We start from the raw sequence: 17,300 nt of genomic DNA, 5'->3' as shown, positions 1-17,300 counted from the left end.
AGCTCTTTGATTTTTGATGAAGCTCCCAAGTATCTGCTGTCGCATACAGATAACTAGCTCTACCTGGTTACCGATGATCTTTCCTCTGCCTTTCCATCTCTGCATTACATAAGTTTTCCAGTAAGACTGCTAAGATAACTTGACTGCTTTATTGTGTTTGGTTTAACACCTTTGTTACTTTAGATCTTTCTTTGGAAGTTGCATCTACCTACACAGATAATTGTTCTTATTAAAAAGCTTAGTCATGGTCTGAAGTAAGTGTAACCCACTGTTATCAGTACATATACGTGTGCTTGGAATTTCACCACAGAAAACTGGGGTGTATGAGAGTTTTTTGCTTGAGTACCTTTTCATGTAGTACAAACTGGAAGACTCTTGTTTTTAGACTGGAGCAACTTCCAGTGTTGATCAAGTTGGCAGTATTTGCATAATAGGAGTAGAACTCGGCTTGGATCAAACCCCATCCAACATTACCTAAATCAAAACTTTATTTTTATTCAAGTCAATACTGTATTTGGGGTTCTGTTCAACACAACACAGTGAAGAGAAGAAAATGTAGTCTCTGCTCCAAGAACCCTGCCGTATAAACTGGAGTGATTCCAGGGTAGCTCATCACATACAAACTAAATCTGTGAAATATTTTTTATGGATTAATACAGTTTGTACAGGATTAATCCTAGTTTGTAAAACTAGAAGATTTACATAGATTGTGACTGTTAGAGGAGTAAGGTTTAGGAGGCTCTTTTAAATAGTATGCTAGAGTACTTCCGGAAGGGTTTCAGAAAGGCAGAGAAGAATTAACACAACATGGAGAACAGTTTGAGGAGAAAGAAACAAGCAAGGAGCCTTCAGCATTCTGCTGAAAATCTTGAAACTGATGTTAGGTAGCAAATGGATGCTAGTAAGAAGACACTTAGTAACCTAGTTGAAAAGCTGTGGGAAAAGAAGGAGAACACGGACTTAACACAGAGGTCAAGAATAAGATTTGGGAGAGTCACGAGGCCTGGAAAGAATGTTGGATGAAGTGGAAAGAGATAAAATATATTTATTTTGTATTCTAATGGACTCTGGAAGTGAATATATCACTGTGTGTGACAGTGTGCACACGTATGACAAAATTGTTTTTGCCTCAGAAAAGATTAAAAAATTATAATCTAGTATCAGACTACAGGAAGATACAACAAGCTATAGTAGAAATCCAGCAGGAAAATAACACGGCTCTGAGGCAGGCCCACCGCTGCTTTCATCTCTCCCCCAAATTGTACAATATAGATTTTTAATGGATTTAAGCTTCAAATTCTTTACTTTCCTGACTAGTATGTGTGAGCTGAAAGAAACACCATCTGGACAGGTCAATTCAGCAGGAGTGGTAGTTCACAGAAACTGGAACAAATATTGGAATTATAGTCGTTCTTTTTTTCCAAGGGAAGGAAGGGAATGGAAATGGAAAAATGTCAGTGAAGAAAACCATATAGGGCCCAAAATTCAGAGCTGAGGAAGTCTGCAATGGAGAATCTAGTTGAGACAGCTGTGCTGAGGCTTACCTAACCTAGGGCTGACCAAGCAACTTCCATGATGTCATATTTTGCTCTGATGGGCCATTAAATTAGTTTGTTGCTCCAGTCCTTGCTCCTGACACCTATTAAATCTACAGCTTTTGAGTTTGGAGTTGTCAAGGTAGCACTGCATCGGACACTAACAGAATCCGTGTGGATTTTTGGGAATGAGACAGACCCTGCACAGAAGTTCTTTGCTCTTTTCTTGGCTATCTTTTCAGGATATTTTTTTCTACACATATTCTAGGATTGGTTTAGAGAACCAAAGGAATAATTTACTATCTGTCCTCTGTATGTACTGTTTAATGCCGGATGAAACTAGGAAAGCTGGTTTCTGGGCTTGAGCCCATACTTTTCCTCTGTAATCTTGCAAGAAATATCCCTCTTAATTTCAAAATAGAGAAAAAATATTTAATTCTACAATGTTTATATTATTAAAAGACCACATAGAGGGTTCATGCATATTTACAACAGTCACAAGAACTTGCAAGTATTTAGTGTCTTTCATGCCAAAGGAACCCACAGTTACCTGCTCTACATTTGCACTGTAGATAGCAGAGGTCTTATACAACATTCCGAATCCCAAGCTACTCACAAGACATAGCACTTACTGGATACAGATCCCATCTGCTTTTCTTGCAGCAGGCAAATCGTAGGATCTTCTTAAGGATGCCAGAATCCTCATCACAGGCCCAACACTGTCCTGACTACTTCAAAGAAACTGTTCCCAAGGAATATTATGAGTCCAGAGAGCCAGTGATGCAAATATCCTTTTAAATGAATCCAAAATGGTTGGTCAAATGCATACTTTTGATTTTTATTTTCATTATCCCCAGTAAAGTTTTCTTTGGGGGATCCTTTGAATATCTCCTTACCCCTCATTGAGTTTCTCAATGTCTCTCATTTCTAGCCCTACATGCTCCCTTCTGGTTATTTATTCCCACAAATCTAAGCTACATGTGGAGCATGTGTCCCATACACTCCTTCACCTACCACCAATCTTGAAGTCTCACCACCTATTTCCAGTGGCACATCCAGATAATGCAACCTGCTACTTTACGTGGCCGGAGAAGTAGAGATGCAGTCTTGCAATACTCATTCTTCTTGACACAGGTCAATTATTGTGAGTAAGTCTTTTAATGAAATAAAAACTGACTAGCAACTAAGAGACTGACTAATAAGTTGCTTCTCACTTCCACCAGGAGCCTTGAAATGCAGGGCAGAATCCAGGAAAGATTTTCTGGAAAATGAAGAGAGACCCAATAAAGTCTCTAAGCCTGGGCAAGTCAATAAACTGTCACAGTTGCCCAGAAGGAATTGGCTTGTCTTAGATAAACTTACAAAAGACCCTGAAAAAACAGAACTTTTTTAAATGGCAGAGATTAATTTTCTGACTTCAAAGTAGTATTAATGCAGAGCTTGGCTAAGGTTTCCTGTGCAAGCAGTTTCCCCCCGAGCAATGATTTCAGAATCCGCCTTGTTTTAAGGCTGGCATTTGCTGCAGCTGCAGACCTGGAGTATTTTCGATCCCCTCTGAGTGCTGGAACACTATCCAACAATTAAACCGCAACCCAAAAACAATCAAACATCTGTTTGGAGGCAGGCTGCTCAGTGACTGACATTCTCCTGCCAGCATAAACACTATAGCTGCTGAGTGATTCCTGTCTTTTGTGTATGTGTGTGTATGTATGCGCTGCTTGTGTGGTTTTTTGTTCCTGCAAGCAGTAAGATTTTCTATGTGTAAATATGCTGAAAAGCATTTTTATTGCAGTATGTGAATGTGCTCATATAGTTTATTTGTGGAAGTATTTTTGTTGACAAGAACACACACGTTTGAGTGTCAGCTTGAGATTTGGTTATTTGTGTGCTGGAGGTGGCTTTGCAGAAAGCAAAGGAGGATGTGGACTGTAAGCCTGGAATCAGGTATGTGTTTATGCAGTGCTGTGTGTGTTGGTGTATGTTCATTTACAGATATATACTTGTTTTTATTTGGGCAAAATTAGCATTATGGCTGCCTGTAGTTTTATGTAGAGACAAGTATTTTGAAATGTGTGCATGTGTGTGTACATGTAGAACTGTATCTGTAAAAGGGCTTGTGCTTTTTGATGGACACCTATTCTACACCTGATCTTCAAGTTCTGCCGCTGAACTAATAAGCTACTTGGGCCATAGGAGTTGATATCCCTTATTGTAGGCCCAGGAAGGGAGACAACAAACTGCTGGAAGCAGTTCAAAATTGGGTTCAAAAGAACAGCTAGGTCTGGCCCTGGTGTAATCTCAGTCTCTCTAAATCTAAAACCCCTGATTTCAAGAACTCTCTTGGGACTATGGCAGGGAATCTGAGGATGATTTGACTCAAGGGCTTTGGGAATAGGGTGGGGTGATAAATACTGATGTTAGGTCTGTCTAGAGGACAAATTACTCTCCTTCCTAAAAGCACTTACAGACTCCATGCAGGTAACTGCTTTTGTCCTATTTTATTTATAGACTTCAAATAACCATGGGCTGTTGATGGCCAGGGTAAAGTAGCATGCAAATGGCATTCATTCCCAACAGGAACTCCCTCCCTATAAATCTAAGACCAGCTTTCAGAAAATGCAATTGTTCCCACTCCCAGCCAAATGACAGCTTATGCTGCTCCTACCATTCCTCCCTGAACCCCCAAGGTCTAGAGACTGCTGCCTGCCATTTGTGGTGTCTTTATATACCTAGCAATATATGAGTCACCACAGTAGGTGCTAGCCATAGCCTGCTTGCTTGAAAACATCAGTATCGCAAGTGACAGAATCTGGACCATCCACTTGCTGTATTTCTGGAGCATTCCTCTGTTTAGGAGAGAGCAGCTGGAGTTTTTTGCTTTACACCGTTTCTCAAATATCCTATTGCTGAAGTGTAAGAACATGCCATTACAGGAAAGAAAGATTTGATGATCTTTCCACCATGAGCCCCACAGCTTAACTTATTGTTATAACCACCTATTCTTTTGCAGCAGCCTTATTTTTTTTTTTTTACCAGTTTAAGCTGAGAAAGTTTACTAGAAAATAGTTTTGCCTCAGAAATCATAGGAGGTTCTATTGCTTAGCAGAGGGCAGAGTATAGAGCATAGAGTGTAGTAGTAAAGCACAGGGAACCAGTATTCTTCTGTCATGTCTGCTACCCAGGTGCTGTAGAACATGAAAACCATTTTATCTTTGTTCAACAAAATTTCCCCATCTGTCAAATGGGGAAAGGATTTACTGTGGTGGGAGAGAGACTTGTGCAACATAATGCTTACTACTTTGAGATGCTTGAGCTCAAAAAAGCTACAGAAAAACACTACTGCTATTACATACCGTACTGACTACAGTATACAGTATGTACATGCTGCATGTATGTACACCTGAATTATAAATGACAGAGAAAGTAAGTTCTGTCCACAACAGAAGGCAGTATCACATAAGTTCCAGGATCTGCCTCTACCTCCGACTCCACAATGGTTGGCCCCCACACTTCAGTTAGAACCATTAAGATTCTTTCAAGTGGTTAGTCATAGTCTGGATCTGTACCCCTATTCATGGCTAGAACAAGCTGCATGGTCACTGAATTGTGAAGCTTCTGTAGGTGAACGTGTTACATTCTCAAGCCACACATTGCATAAGATATGTCCACTTGCTTGGGGACAACAGAAAGACTGCTCTGAAACGTGCAATGAAATTTTCACTCCTCGCTTTTTCTAACACAAGACCCCTCAATAGGGTATAACATGACGATCGTGACAAAAGGTCCTTCGTCAACATTAGCAGCTGCTCAATTTCTAACTCTTGTTTTCCCACAAACTTCAATTCCAGAAAAATATGAAGTGCAACCTAAGGAAGCTCTCAGCTGTCTACCACTTTGTTCATTTCCAAAACAGATGTGAAATAAATTTTGGTCTCTCTTCTATTCCTGTCTTGTCTATCTCTAAATTTTGATTGTGAGACCTTGGAACTTTGAACTGTTCCCTTGAAATTTATTTCTTATTTGTTGCAGGAGTTTTGAGTGATATTTGAAGCTCTTTTACTTTGTGGATTAACATATTTACCCTCCCACTAATTAGTCCAAATCTCAGAAGGCCCCAAACTTTAACTTTTGGCTCGCTATTCAGCCAACCAATAAATAATGTGAGAGACATGAAAACAAACAGTAAGATATACACTTAATAGGTGTGTAATGTCTTAAAAAAAAAGGAGTGGTATTGCTCAGTGAAAATATAACAGGATAAATTCAGAAGCAATGAAATGAAACAAAGCAATATGAAATCTCAGTATGACTACTGGGAATTTGAAGCTAGTAGAATAGTCTCCCACTGGAAAGGACAAAGAACCAGTCACTTGAACAACTATGGACAAACTAATAAATGCCAGAGATCTTATAGTCGTGTGCAGAAGTTACTTTCATAAAAACAGGCTGAAGATGCTAAGTGTGGTTCCTAGAGTCAAGAAAAACAAGTAGAAGTTACATGTGCTACCAGCCATTTGCTTATCAAAACACTCTGATTTGTGCATACATTCTCAGCCACAACTGTTTGCATTATTCTGTCCATGTTATATAAAATTTTTCTTTGTAGTCAATAACCTGGATCAAAAATCTGACACATATTTCTTTTGGGAATAACTTGTATAAAAAAGCACCTGACTACCTCTTTGAGAAAGTGGAGGTTATTCAGATCTGGAAAGGTATTTGCCATGCAAAGTCTCATCTAGGCTGACAACAGCAGCTTCTCATACTCTGTCCTGGGGGGAAAGGGGGTGTCAAATCCTCACATCTGCCATCCTAGTGCACAGCTGTGAGTTGTTCAGGGAGAACCATCCCTGCTTGCCCAGCTGCCCTTCCATTCACTGTCATTCACAAGTAACTATTTCACAGTCCTTACTGAAAACAATAGGAGCTTTCAGGAATGAAATCAGATCTTGACTCTGATAGGAAGGCAGCTGTGACACACATGAAAGCTTCTGCTTGCTGTCTCTTCCTTGTCTCACAAGGTTCAGATTCAAAGAATCCTAGTAAAACATCCACAGCCCCTTCAGAAAGGTCAGTGTTGCAAAGGAGATTCTAAACGTTTGGTACCCTGCAGAAAGATATATAGAGAGACAGATAAATAGATCACTAACAATTTAGATGGATAGAGGAGGGGGATGAGTATACATGGAAATAGATAGAATATAAAAAGAAAAACATAGACCAAGAAAGAGCATTGAATTTCACTGCTTTTTTGATCCAAAAAGAAGACACCATGCTTTATAAACTTAAGGCATCATTTCTCCCATTACTGATATTTAGTTGCCTCTGAGGCAGAAGCTTTTAACAACGCCCCAATATACTATATGCCAATCTGCCACAAACTCCCCCCAAATTCGTTAAGGCATTGACTACTTTATAACCTTGGAGGGAAGAGTATCACCTGTTAAAATAGCACCGTTATCAATAATTTCGGCGGTTTCCCTTGAAGGCTGTTTTCTCATCTAAGAACTGATGAGATCCAAAACTACTTTAACTTTCTAATTATTCTAATTTCAGGACATTACTGCTGCTGATTATGAAATACACTGCACCCAGAAAACAGATGAATTTCATTCCTAAGGGTGTGTCAATGCTGCAAAACAGCACACTTGGAGTAGAGCGTATAAGCACAGCATTGAGAAAATTAACCCACGTGGAGCTTCGTGGTAATGTGGCTAGATGTCTTCCAATACCTAAACTCATTTATTTACAAGCACATTGAGTGATTACACTTCACTGCAGCCTGTAGCATAAATTATTCTGAGAAAACCAAGTGTACGGGAAGAGCTGCTGTTCACACAGAACTATGGTCAATAAAAAGGCTGTTTCTTTTTTATTTCAAGAGAATATACAGACTGCTCTTCAGAATGGTACAAAAACAATACATACACTGTTTTATCAGGGATTGGCCAACGTATGATCTCTTTTTCTTTTTCTCTTTTAAATACACTGAGCCGTTTCCAAGCACAGGGATAGTTCAGTGCTCATGTAGCAGCATACAATGTATGCTTGACTAGCCTATAGATTAACCATGTGTTACCCTCTCCTACTGCTATTTCTTCACCTCATCCTTATTCTTGCAGTCTCTCTTGCTATTCTCTTTTTCTCCTATTTCATGCTCACATTCTGTCTTCAGTGTGCTCCTTCTTCCTTTATTCATTACATTCACCTGTCTCCACCAGCTAAGCCCCATTTCAAACGAACAAAGGAACAAAGAGAAAACTGAACTGAAGTGTTCCACTCCAGGCAACAACGTGACTTTAGCTAGTAGCCGTCTCTAGCATGAAATGCCCTAGTCCCCTTCTTTACGATGCCCATTTGCCTATCGTGCCTACAGAAGTAACTTCTTCATGACAGGGTAGGCAGTAAAGCAGAATAGAGCTGTGATTTTACTGAGGTCCTTCAGGACCTGCCTGATGGGAGTAGCACTGAGGTCCGTCCCTGGAGGTAGCAGGAAGGTGCCTTGCAGACTGCAGGTGCAATTTATGCGGGTACACAAGGGGAAGGAGATTTAAGACCATGAACAGAATTTCTGCTGTACCATATGCAAATATCACAGCCATCCAAAGAAACCGCAAGACTATTTCCTCCCTTATAACTGGACCACTTGCTTCCCTTCATAGCAAAAAACAAAATACACATTTTTCAATTCAAAATATCTTATTTTAGACTAAAAAAAAAATGACAATAAAGTAGACATAAAGTCTCCAGAGAGATCCCAGTAGCACTTTGTAGGAAAGTGACCATATATGTTTCTCTTTTATAAGAACGTACAGTAAGTTATGGAAATGAACCAATTATCCACAAGTACAGTATTCAACTGTGATATACAGAAAACAAAAGACATACTGTGTCTATAGCCATATACAAACAGTTCTTGACTGAGATCATTCTGAGCAGTGATAAACGAAAAGAACAGAAATTATCAAGTTGAATGCTGATGGCACCTTTATAAGTAGGCTGTGTTTGACAGTGAGGCGATGAACAAATAATATACATTTCAAACGTAATATTGCTGACTCTTTCCTTTGCTGGTACTTTCAAGGATATTGGACAAGATTCAGAAGCCACTGATATGCTTTCTCTGTTTAGAATATTATCCTGCCCACATAGCTAGTAGGTCATATTTCAAGGCTTATCCAGTGTGACGCCAATTCTGAACTCACATTTTCATACTGTCTTCCTGCCTTTTACCACAGCAATTGCCAGCTCCTACACTCATCCTGAAGTGCTTCTCTACTTTTCCCCTTGCTTTCTCTGTTGCCCACTTATGCGAACATGCATGCTCTGAGTAGTTACTTATATGACAAATAACAAACATGGTGTGTTCCTTTGTCTTTCCCCTCTTTCATTTCTCAATTTCACATTTCAGTTTTGATTTGCTCTTATGTTTTGAACAGATTCGTGTTTTCTACTGTTGAGTAACACTCCTGAAAAAGCATCTTGTTCGTATAAATGCTACCTGCTCTGGTACAACGTGCATCCTGTAGTTACCTTATTGTTACTTCACCGATGGGGGGTAAGATTTTGCTACTGATAATGGAGGCAAGAGTTCTTTAATTCATGAGGTAAGGATTTAGGTTTTCAGCTCTGAAGCTCAAGAGCTCAATCCCATTTATGACCCAAGGGAGGAGCTGTTATACAGGATCCCATCACTGATTTCCATCATGCTAGCATTGCCTTCTCATCATCATGTATTTGAATTGTTACTCCATATATCATATTTCCCCATACTACAGAACTCACAGTCCCTCACACTAGAGAAATAAATGTCCACTTCTTAATCATTTGTTTGAAATGGGTAGGAAAAATGTATTACAGTGAGTGATTTCAATCTTTGTACTGCCTGCTAAAGGCTTAATGCTGCCAGAAACACACAAACAAAAAATTATTCCTCTTTACAAATGATACCAATCATTTTCTCCCTCAAAAACTATAGTATCTGGCATAGTGGAATTTTTGAGAAGTGAAAAGAAATTTATTTACTAATAAAACATTAGTGGTGTTGGAATATTATTTAATCGCATTTGTTTTGATAAAATAAAGGCTGAATCAATAATACACATACTTGCTGCTTTAACGTGAACAATTTCACTATGACAAAAACAATTGTAAGACCAAAATAACTTAAAAGAAAAATGTGAATAATATTTGCAAACTATATAACTGCATTTACTTATTGGGAAAAAAATGCAATCTCAGTAACAGTAAAGAACGTTAAGTTAATTAAAACCAGATAAAACCATTTATAAAACACTAGGGATGCAAAAGTAATCATACAGCTAATTCTACAAAAAGCATAGATGAAATAAGAGAAACTGATAGCAACAACTATAAATTAGAGTTAGAAAGTATACAGAACTTAGAACAGAAACAAAAGGAAACAAGGAGAATAATGAACCGTGCTTATCACCTGTAACAAAAAAGTATGAGTTGCTCTGTAAGGTTTATACAGAAAAAAATATTTTTCACTGTATTCAAGTATAGGCTTATATATTTGGAAACAATGAGAAACAGCAAAAGATGAGCTCTTAATGCAATACCACATTCCACTTCCAGCACCACTACCAAATCTGAGGCAGGAATGAATAGAGAGAAATTACACAACAGATCATATTAGATGATGACAACACTCTTTTCTCGTCTTAAAATTCATATATCTATTAATTACTAGGTAGTTAGCCCGACTATGCTGCTGCTAGCAAAAGTGCAGCTGCATCATTACTGGAAAATGGGACGAGCTATGTACACAAATAATGCTAGTGTTCGAGCATGCCTGCCCAAATCCTCTCTGCTAGTCCATTTAGTGGATTCTTCAGCCTTTATCATTCAAAAGGCTGCACTAAAATCTGCTGAGCTTCACTGTGTTCTGGATCAGGGTTAATGCAATACCTCAGTTTTTATGTTGATTAAGCATAGCACTCTTTCTTTTTTATACCATTTCACGCGTCTGAAATGTAGCATGCTGTAGTAAGCCCACTCACAAGAAAACATCTCTCCTGCGTTGTTCATGGTTATACTATGGTTGATAGCAGCATTATAAGAGCTCTTGAAAACCGGCTTAACCGTAAGACAGTAATTAACTTTGCATTTTACTCCTTTGGCTACAGTTCATTCTATAGAACTAGTCCACAACAGTAATTCATCTTTGCTCTTGTTAAGCATTAGTGAGAATGAGGTAGATGAGAAGGTGGTTACTTGATTTGCAAGTGAGGAAGAACTGGAGAGCAATAGGGTTCAATAAAGAGGCCATACTGGGGTCTCAAATATCCTTCTGAGAAACTGATTAAACATGATTTTCAGTTGGTGTAAAAAACCTGCAGTCCCACTGACGTAAGTTGTTCTCATTTATTCATGTCCTGAAATTATTCAGGCTATTGCCACTAGATGCAGATTTGTCTTCGTCACTTACAAGGTATGAGTGTTGGGGTAGGATTTGGGCAGTGGGATATTACTGAGAGATGAAACCAGAAAGACCTAAACATTTCTCTAGGGACTGCAATAAAAGGGCAGAAGGCAGATGTGAAAGTGAAATTCTTTCAATCCTGTATAATAGAAACAAATCTCTTTACTTTGAGAAAACTGTTTTAGACCATTTTCTTATAGCAGAGGAAAAAATTTTTCTTAGAAGACCTAAGCTTTTTTTTTTTGGCAAAACTGCGAACTTCTCAAAGTGCAATACCTCTTCAATTTTTTTAACCTAATTCACAGGGAAAAATTGACCTTCCCAAGACCACAACCTTATGCCTTGCTTACAGTTTGCTCCTTTGGGCTTGATTGCTATGCTAGTTAAACAAGACATTGGTCAGGTTTTAACACACCATCTTATGATTTTTTTATCTTGCTTTCAGCTTCTTGAAAGGTTTCCAAGAGTACCAGGCAAGGAAATGAAATCTTCATCCCAAGGAAAAGATCCCTTTCCAAAACTGTTAATCTTTCCTTACGACATATTTTGGAATACAAACGTATCCAGAGGGGGTTTATTCAGCATTATGCTGTGTTCATGTAAGTGATCAAATTGGGGGTTTATTACAGTGGTACATATGTTAACAATAATTCAAGCTTTTATTCACCCTGTTTCACGACCACAGCTGCTCTTGGTTTTCCTTATGGCCCCACCCAGTGACACTTGGAACACGAGCAGACACACGTATGTATTACAGGGAGTGATGCTTTACATTGTTATTACAGAACTAGGCTTCCTTTAGCGTGCAATATTATCATAACAAACTCATGACTACATGCTTTCTAACTGTCACTATGTTACATTCCATATATGCTGGAATCAGCAGAATTAGAAAGCAGATCTGGTTTCTACATATCACTTCTGATTAATTTTTGCATTACAGAGACTGAAGGCAATTACAGAGCCTCTGGATGATCCAGATTCCAGCCATTTGTAGGTCTGTCCCACTAGCATGTTCAGCGAAGCCAGTTAAGGGTTCTATATAATTGAATGCATGGATAAGTGAAGACAACAGGGACTTATTAAGTTTAATATTAAAGTGGCTTGTAAGTGATGAATATTTTCTGCAAAAAATCTTAAATAAAATTTAAAATTTCATTTCTCAAGGCATGTGGATAAAGATTAAATGGAAAATAGTTGTTGCACTTCCCTTTTCAGTCCTTTCTCATGTCTTGCTTTTTTTACTCTAACAAAACATTAGCAAACACAGTAATGGGATTATTGCATGTATAAATACGGAAATAGGCAGTAGAAGGATGATTTTAACTTCGTGTGGAGCACTGGTCATACTACCATATCTTATAAAATTTTCCAATGACCAGATTTGAAAAATCAGAAACAACACAAAGAACTAACACAGGATGAAATTATTTGAGGTCTGGAGAAAATAGCTTGTACTAAGATAATTATTAGACCAAGAAAGCTATTTAATATATCAAAAAGAAGATTGACAGGTGACTTAAATACAGCATGCAAGATGAAAAGATTAGGCGACAGATGACTGTTGAGCCTAGGAAGAAGCAATGGCTTTAAGCTGAAGCCAGAAAAATTCAAAACTTGAAATACAGTGTTTGGATTAAGTCCCTAGGAGCTTACCTCTTACCCATAAAGATACCCATTTCTCCCAAGCTGAATGCTGAAATACAGGTTGTTACTTTCTCTAGTCTTTTCCCTGCTCTTTGAGCCTGACAGACTTTCCTACTGGGTAAGTCCTTCATTATAGTACATAGTTCAGGATTCAGCACTTGGCTGATGGCTGACACTTGCTTGTGTATCCAGGCTTACATTCAAACTTCCTCCCACTACCATTTCCTCAGCTGAAATCCCCAAAGAAACATCAAAGGAGGAAAATATTTTTTTTTTATTCATTCAGAAAAAGAAAGCCTCAAATGGCCCTTGTTTTCTGCTTGGAAAAGTAAAAAACTGAAACTCATTACATGTCCAAGCATCTCCTGATGGCTCCCATGCTTTCCACAGTCTCATTACCAAAATTCTGATCTCTCTCCCTGCTCCTTCCTCATTGGGCACGCATCTTCAAACAATTGAAATGCACTTGCTTTACATCCATGCAACACTGCCCCATCCATAAAGTTAATGGCTCAGAAATGGAATCCAGAAACTAGGCAACATGCCAGTGGCCGAGTCATCTTCACCGTTCTTCATGAGATAATCGGGCTGCACTGTACTGCAGGATGGTGGGTGCATTAAAGAGAACGAACTACGATGTACATGTCAAGAAGGGCATGTTTTACTCAAGTATTGAGCGCACAGAAGAAAGCACACAGCTGAATGGAAGCTGTGCCAGAAGTCCTCTGTGTTTAATCTCAGCTTCTCTTTTCTCCCTATGACCATGTGTCCACCGTCTTACAAAAGTGTTGAATGGAACGGGAACAGAACATGGATAAAAAAGAGATGTCCCTGTAGGAACTGGGCCATATGTGATTCTGAAGAAATCAAGTACTTCTGAATTCACTCCGCATTTTAGCTTTGCTTCGTGCCCTCACTGTCCATGAGGCAAAACAGGATCAGGACACTAATAGAAGGGACCCCATTTCTTGGCTTTGAGTTTGAGTTGGGAGAGTCTGGAAAGGCCCCATAGTTTCCCTACAGATCTAAGCAAATCAGGTTTCATTTTTTCAGGGTCACTTCTCATTTACTCCAGAATTAAGGGAAAATCAGGACTATTTCTTGTGGTAACAGGTTAAGTGTCTGGTCAGAGCACTCGTAAGGGCAGGAAATCATCAGCAACAGCAGAAACAGAATGCAATTCCCGTACATCCTCCAGTTCATTTTGGCAACAGTGCTCTCAAAATCTACATCCCATTCATTTTTTCTGTATATTTTGAAATGTAAAATAAAAGCTATGTTCCTGCCCCTCCTGCATCATTTAAAAAAGAAAAAAGGAGGCGTGGGTGGGGGGTGGAGAGACACACACTGAATAAGATAAATGTCATTGCTTTCATCTTCTGGAGTGGAAGAAAGATGCTGCACTCCAGGATACTCATGGAATTCAGGTTCTAGATTACTGTCTCTACAGTTGCAATGCTGCCTAAACAAAAAGTCAAAGCCTGTATTATTTGGTGCTGTATAAGTATGTAAGATGACACAAGATATGAGATAAAATGTTGATTTTTATTCTAAAAATCAGATGCTAATTTGATCTTCTCAAACATTAAATGATGCCTTTCATTATCTTCGCAACAATCATCTAACAACAGGTTGTTTTCATCTGTATTTGCTATAAAGAGGATGCAGATCCAAAATTTTAATGCTTTTTATATCTTAATATGAATTGAAGTATCTATGAATTAGGTATCTGAATTATTATAAGAATATGAGCCTTAGTAACATGAAGAAAATACTATACTCACGATCTGGCCAACATAGGTCCTGATCACTAATAGAAAATACAGAACATGTTACAAGTCCCAGAGGAGGAGAAACTCCCACAGCTTTCAAGACTCCTTTGCTGGATGAAGCAAAACCAAAGAGGGAGTCAATACTAACTATAATATCTATTATAAAATCTGTATAAAATCTGCCTCTGCATCAGCAACTTGATGGACATAGTGCCTGGCAAACCACTACTTGTTGTGTGTGCAATTTATTAAAATAACCCCATTGGTTTTGTTGAAAATGAAATTTGGCAATGGGTACGAATGTGTCAAGCCCCTCTGGTCTTTTCATCTTTGACATATGATATTATAGATATACAAACAGAATAAGATGATACACCCCACGAAGAGAGGGGAGTGTCCATTGGTTTGCACGCTAACTTGCGGTTCAGAAAACCCGCTTCTGTCACAGAACCCTGAGTGACTTTTTGGAAGCCACTTGGTGAGTCTTGACACCTCAGACGTAACAGTATTCTGACACAACAGCAGTTAGACTGTATGTATAGACAGCTGTGGGAGAGAGTACTAAGTTGGAGAGAGAGCCAAACAAGCTTGAAAGTTCTTCCACAAATATTAGGTATTGACGGTAAAGGAAAAGGAAAATGGGAAGATTGTCAGGCTAAGTAAGTAGCCTTTTGCTTAAATACTCTCTTGTTTGTCATCCCATCAGTTCGCCTCACCAAAATTCATTCAAATTGCTGAGGCTCCCTGCATATGTTATGGCAAGATAAATTAAAAGCAAAGATGTTGATACAGATTAATACTTCCTGTGGGAGTGCACTCTGTTCGTCAAAGTTTAGCCTTGATTTCACTTCTTGTGAAACCTCTTCTGGTCTGAAATTTAAATTAAAAAAAAGGGGGGGGGAGGGGAATGCATTAAATAAAAGGATGAATTTAGCCACAGATTTATTTAGCTTTGAACAGCTCCCCTCTTTGTCAGTTGGGCTGCCTTGTAACTAATTAAGATGTTGTTTGGCCTCAGTGTAATTGCTGCTGTCTGCTGACAGGGCACTTCTGCCAACCAGATGTTTTTTATTTTGAGGCATGGCTAGTTGATAAAACTGTTCTTAAATCATAAATAAAGGAGGAAACTGTTTCATGGGTTCTATTTTTCCCCTTAACAATTTAGATTATTGTTAATAAAAAAGGTCATGGATTGAATTTGACATTTATGTAAAAGAATCAATACAACACCCTATGCATCAGTTAAAACTCTTCTGTACTTTGGTGGATCCTGCAGATTCCCTTAATAAGCACTTATTTCTTGTTAGATGGCAAAATGAACATATCTCAAGGATCAAGTGCTTGGTGAAAAAACATTTGTTATTGGCAGAAACTGTTTTTGTAAGTATGCAGTATAATTACAGCTATCTGAACATCAAAAGCCTTACAGGTTTAATCAACAGTGAAAATCCTGAGATCTTAACATTTCTCTCATTTTCCCGAATGTCTGTCTTCTTCAGTGTTATTTTCTGTATTTCTTGTTTTTGTCTTATGCTGGAAACACAGAATTATACTCTCCCATAAGATACTAATTTTTAGTTTCTAGGGCCACATGACTTCCATATGTGCAAAAGTCAAACAGAATATCAACTAAATTAAAATGGCCAATATCGATTTCACATTTTGTCAGAATTCAAATTTGAAAGAAATATTCTAATTTGGAACCAGGTGATGAAACTGAAGTTTATTATTTTACATTTGCATATTAAAAATCACCCTATAGCTATGTGAAAGACTCACACAAAGAACACTGAAAAGCAACAACACAGAAGAAATGCTAGGTGGCTGTTCCTAAAGTGTTGCTACAAGCAGAGGGCAAATTTTTTTCTAACTACACATAACTTTCTTCTCCCTCTAAGCCTTTTCAAAATGCTATTTGACAATCTAATAGGTAAAAAGAATCTTAGACGCTGTATGACTATACATTTCAGAACGAAACAAGGAATGTTAAAAATTCACTAGCGGCTGGCTTTGGCAGTATGAATTCTGAGTATACCACTAATTTTTCTTTTATTCCCTCAGCCCAAAAGCAAAAGACATTTTAAACCAGAACCTTAACTGTTTGCTGATGACTGGGTCCCAGACAGTTCAAAAAGGCACTTTAAAAACTTGTAACTTTCCAATAAGGCTAATATTCTAAATAAAGAGGAAAGTAAAGTAAAGGAAACATGCCATGAAAGACAAAAAATCTTTTTCAAACACAAACCTTAAAAAAAAGGCTTTTGAATGTGCATGAAATCTGAACTGCCAAATGAAACTCCTTGCTTTTCTTTTGTAATAAAGAATAGCATTGAGCTGAACAATATTTGCTGGCCTTAATCAAGCTAGGCCATTTCAAAACCTTAGAAACAATAGTTGGTAAGTGAATATGTTGCTAATGAAAACCAGAGGATGTATTATCATTGTTACGTATGGGGATAACGCGAGGATATTTTAAACGCAATAGATACTGTCTGTTCTTCCTGAGAATGAAGGTTAAAGATATCAGAGAGGCACTGAGCAAGTAAGCTTCCCACTTTCTCCACATCTGAACACCTACAGCACAAGGACAACACTGAGGACAGAGCAGACACTTTCTCAGTTTCTGTAAGCGCTTAGAAAATACTTAAAGAAGTTGGGATTGTGTTGTGTTGTGCAAATAAATAATGGCAAGAGTCAGACATATTGTGCACAGTTTATACATCCACACAGAAACAAAAATTTTATATCCATGACAGTTTAAGGAGGGTATGTGATGCCCTCATTCTAAAAGAGCAAGAAAAAGTCTTCCAAGATATCCCACAGGAGCCAGGATACCTACTGGGTGCCTAGAAAGGTGCATTACTCCTATTTTTTCTGCAAATATTTACTCAATATTCTAAG

General features: G+C 38.3%; 1 protein-coding gene across 2 annotated transcripts in view; it reads right to left on the bottom strand.

The window, feature by feature from the left end:
* The window catches only part of MORN1 (MORN repeat containing 1), a 154,198-nt gene that overhangs the window by 61,960 nt on the left and 74,938 nt on the right, over positions 1-17,300 (bottom strand). The gene's annotated exons all lie outside the window — the stretch shown is intronic.

Source organism: Calonectris borealis, chromosome 23, assembly GCF_964195595.1.
Source record: "Calonectris borealis chromosome 23, bCalBor7.hap1.2, whole genome shotgun sequence".
Lineage (NCBI taxonomy): Eukaryota > Metazoa > Chordata > Aves > Procellariiformes > Procellariidae > Calonectris > Calonectris borealis.
Note: the sequence above shows the minus strand (reverse complement) of the source record. Positions and strands in the feature narration are given on the sequence as shown.